The sequence below is a fragment of the Halyomorpha halys genome, unplaced genomic scaffold, assembly GCF_000696795.3.
Source record: "Halyomorpha halys isolate HHAL.00 unplaced genomic scaffold, Hhal_1.1 Scaffold132.1, whole genome shotgun sequence".
NCBI classification, from domain to species: domain Eukaryota; kingdom Metazoa; phylum Arthropoda; class Insecta; order Hemiptera; family Pentatomidae; genus Halyomorpha; species Halyomorpha halys.
This window is the reverse complement of record NW_027109437.1, coordinates 20,820-25,528: the sequence shown is the minus strand read 5'-3', so window position 1 is coordinate 25,528 and position 4,709 is coordinate 20,820. Positions and strand designations below refer to the sequence as shown.

The 4,709-nt window shown below is 33.9% G+C and overlaps 1 protein-coding gene across 4 annotated transcripts in view; it reads right to left on the bottom strand.

Moving 5' to 3' along the window:
- da (daughterless) overlaps positions 1-4,709 on the bottom strand; it is a gene marked incomplete at its 5' end in the record, with an annotated part of 120,042 nt that overhangs the window by 104,435 nt on the left and 10,898 nt on the right.

Here is a 4,709-nt window from a genome sequence, read left to right as displayed (position 1 = left end):
TATTTATTTATATTTCATTTCCTTTCACTTTCTTTTTTTTGTAATAAAAATAGTATAATCCCAGTGCAATGGCTGAAACCACTTATGCGTCCGCCATGCTTGCCTCTCTTATCCGCCTTAAGGAAGATATTTCATATAAGCTTTATAAATTGGTATTTGTCTGCTTTAATTTTTTATATAAATTAAAATTAGTAAAGAAAAAATAAATAATTATAGTACGAAACGATCATATCCATCATTAATATATTTTTAAAAAGTCGACAACTAAAAGAAACAAGACTTTCTATGTCGATAAGTGAAATACAGTATTATGGAAGTATTTATTTTAAACTAATTTCAACAATTATGTAAAAGACAAATATAAACATCGTTAGAAATGTTATTTCTAATAAGAATAATGTTTGATAAATACTGCATTCATATTCGGTACTTACTTGTATTTTATGTACAGTTGTAAATATCAATAAATAACTTTTAAAAAAATAAATAATAATATTTGAACTAGTGAAGCAATAATAGCAATTTTAATTAAATAATAAATTGAATTTCAATGAATAATTTAATAGCGCTAGACTAAAAACAATCCTAATTTTTCGAGCTAAAATTTATTTTTCCATAACTTAGTATTTATTATTTACAAACAAAGACATATGGGGATGGATAGCTCATTGGTAAGGCAATGTGCTACAAACTCCAAGGATCCGAGTTCGAATTAGCCTGAGACAGATAATTATTTTATGTATTTCACTGTAGCCGTGTCGTGAGTCAAAACACCTGGGGTCCGCCCAGCCTTATGAAGTGGGTACCCTTAATCGGGTAAAAATCTGTCGGTCGAGCGCGATTCTGATCAAATCACCTCCTTGCACAACCGTTGGTATAGTAACAGTACTCCCTTACGAAGTACCGCACCCTTAACCCTTTAAGGGTCGTACCGGTACAGATTCAATTTAAATAAAGACTTCATTGCACTTCAGTATATATACCTCCGAGGTTAGGTCTTCATGATTTAAGTAGATTTTTCACGAGAATTATGAGACAAAAATAATTGTCCGAACCTGTAGCTCCTCACCTCGCCTACAATGTTTACCGAATTTTAGCGGACTCCAGGACTCCAGTTTTTTTTTTCCAGGCAAGTTTTTCGAGCCTTTCGTTTCCCGCGGAACACAACTGTCGAAAACACCTGCCGGCAGTTCGGTCTGGTAGCTAACGCGGCGTCAACGTCGAATCACATTGCCTGGATAAAGATTGTCTGATCAATCCTCGACGTAAGTTTTGTGGCAATTGCTACATAGTTCAATTGTACAGGTTCGATCCCCAGCGCGGCTAATGTATTATTTATTTTTTTTATCTTTATCGGAATTTCCAACGGTTCATAATTATACATTTAGCAAATGTAATATCCTCGGAGGATTGTTCGGAATGGAAGAGGAAGCAGGGTTAGAAACTAGTGGGTGTGGATGGTTAGGGAGTTTATAAAACAAGGAATGATATCTGGTTCGGGCTAGATCGATTACATAGGGAACATTAAGGTCTTTATGTATGATTTTATTTTTGACAAGGTAAGGAGCATTGAGGATTTTACGAAGGATTTTGGATTGTAAAGATTAGATACGAGAGAAATTGGAATGTTTAGTGGAGCCCCAAAGCTCAACGCCGTATGTCCAGATGGGCCTTATTACTGTCATGTAGATCATTCTGTTGTAATTAGTTGGAAGTTTAGACCGTTTGTCTAGTAAGTGCTGTAATAGTCGGAATCAGCGTGCAGTTTCCTGTCTTTTCAGTCTTGTGTGAGGATTCCAGGTTAGACGTTTGTCCAGATGTAGTCTAAGGTAGCGAATCTATTCGACAGGGGTAAGAGCAACATAATTAAAGGTTACTGTAGGGCAGTCGGTAGGTTTATGGCAAATGTACACGAGCCATTGTTTACGTATAGTTACGCAGTGAATGTTTGCCCTTCTAGGTACAATATTTACCAATTACAAAGGCTTACGTGATGATCATTGTGTTTCGACTTGAGATCCCCTTTTTAAACTATAGTAGTTTTATAGTATAGCGTTCGGACCTAGCCCGGACTAGTTTCAAGAATTGTACAGCTATTTGATCAGAAGGTCACCACAGACTCCACTATGGACTTCCAGAGCGGCTTCGAGGTGGATCATCATGCCTCTAGAAGTAGATTCAATACGATGACACAATTAGTTCGATTGGTAAAGACGAAAATCGCCCAATTTTATTGCGATACCAGAAGTCAAATGGCAGAAGGGCCATAACAATACGCCGTGTAAGACTAAAAATATTGAAAATTCTAATATTCGAATCATTTTTATTCCAATACGAGGCTAAAACTTGAAAAATAACTTATTCAGAAGTCCTATGAATTAATTTTTATTTTTAAATACATTTCTGAAATATGTAATAGATCAAAAAAATCACTAAAAAGTAATAGATTAAATAAATGATTAATTTCTGTCACCACCTGACCTCCCTATATTACTAATTTTGTTTGGGAAACATTTACGTTGAAAATTAAAACAACAGTTTTTAATCTATGTATTTTTTCTAGTACGTTTCGGGGATAGCGAGTCCCAAATCTTCAGCTCCTTAATTCGACCCAGTATTATTAAGTGAGTTAATTTTTTTTACGAGAGAGAAATACTTTATTCATCTATGCTGCCCAAATACACTAGATTGCTACACAAACAGTATACTAATCAATCCGTAATCGGACATATATAAATTACATATAATTAAATGGTACAATAAAATAGAAAGAAAACAGTTTTTTTTTTCCTACAGTTTCCTTTTAAAATCAATTTTAGTCTATACACCAAATTCAATTCATTCCTTTTTTTCTTTCACTTTTCTGTTCCTTCAATTTCACAATTTTTAATTCACTCTCCCGAATTCACCTTTCTAGATCCTCCCCAGTGACCCGGTAAACAAATTCACTATTAGACGGCAATGTGAGATCAGACCATCAATAATAGTCACAGCAATAGATCAGTGAAATAAATATAACTAAATTTTAATTTAAAAAATGGGGGTGCGGTGGCAGCGCGGTAAGGTGCGATGCTACTAACTCTAAGGACGACCCGGGTTTGAATCCGGCTGGGCAGAAAATCCTTTTCTGTTACACTGTAGCGGTGAGTCAACCCTGTGGGCACTGGAGCCCTCCTGGGGTCCGTCCAGCCTCATAAATTGGGTAAAAATCTGGGAGTCGAGCGTGATTTTGACCAAATCATCTCCTTGCACAACCGTTGGTCTAGAAATAGTACCTTCTTACCCCTGATACGTCATGGACTATGGCGTTACAGATTTATTTTTTTAAATATAGATCTGCTAAATATCAATATTTAATTCTAAGATTAGATAAAAAAAAATAAAGAAATAAATTTTGAAAAAAAAAAATTGGAACATAAAACGTATTTTTTAAAAATTATATCATTCTCCGAATTAATTATCCATTCGCTTAAACATTAATTATTACCACTTAACTAAGGATAGTGAAGGATATGACAAACTGAAGAGTATATAGAATAAAGGACTAAGGAAGAGGAAGGAGAGGGACTAGGTAGTTGCAAAGCCCCTTCAGACCCAAATGTAAAAGTCATGTCCTCCCGAAGGGACTCGGATCCGATCCATAAGTAAACTTCCAGTCCCTTCCCTCCTCTCCTACTGTCACATTGATTAGTTCTTAGAGCAGTCATCTCACTGCTACGGCATACAATCTTGTTAAGTCGTTATGCATCCTTGTAATTCCACTTATCTAGTAAAGCAACGGGGCTTATTAAAGAACTTCGCAATCGGCAAATAGGTAAACCTAAGCACTCTTTTGAAACAAAATGACAAGTCATGTCCTAGTGGGATGATAATGCATTATATTATTATCATTAACGACAGATAATTTTATTTAAACAACTAAATAATAAGTCCACGCGTAGTGCAGTATAGTTATAGTACAAGAGCCCAAGAGGAGAAAAAAGGCAGTTATCTCACCCCAATTTTTGATTACTTTAATAAAAGCTATATATAATTAATAGTCGAAATTGAAGAGTCTGCCAAGTATAAGTAGGGGGAATAAAAAATGGCGGCTGTTTCAAAGAGATAAAAAAAAAAAAAATTTTTCATTCGGAGCTCTATATCTTAAAAACTACCAACACAAGAAAACTTAAGAGAACATCATTTGAAGAATAGTAAATTTGCTAAAATATGAGCCCCAATAGAGTTATTTACGTTAAATAATTTTCGAGATATAGCTTTTTAAAAAGCAACGTTTCAGAAAATGTTGTATTGGATGTAATGAAAGATCAGTAGTTAGTGAATTTATTTGGAAAAATTTATATCTCAAAAACCATTTGACGTACAGATGTCTATTAGCACTCAAATTAAAGCTAGTTTAATGAGCTATAAAGTAGTTTATGATGTTTATCTTCTTAAGAGTAATAGTTTACATGAAATTGGCTAAAATCAATTGATTTATAGTTGTTCGGACAAATTTTCATTTGCCAAATTTATATTCATATGTGAATATCATAAAAACTACTACCCCTACGAAGATAAGTGTCATAAACTACTTTATAGTAAGTTAAATTTACTTTATTTTGAGTGTTGGCGTATATGTGCGTCTTATGGATCTAGAGATATATTTTTTAAAAAACCAATATTTTATACGAACAACTATAAATTAACATTTTATGAGTTTATTTTAT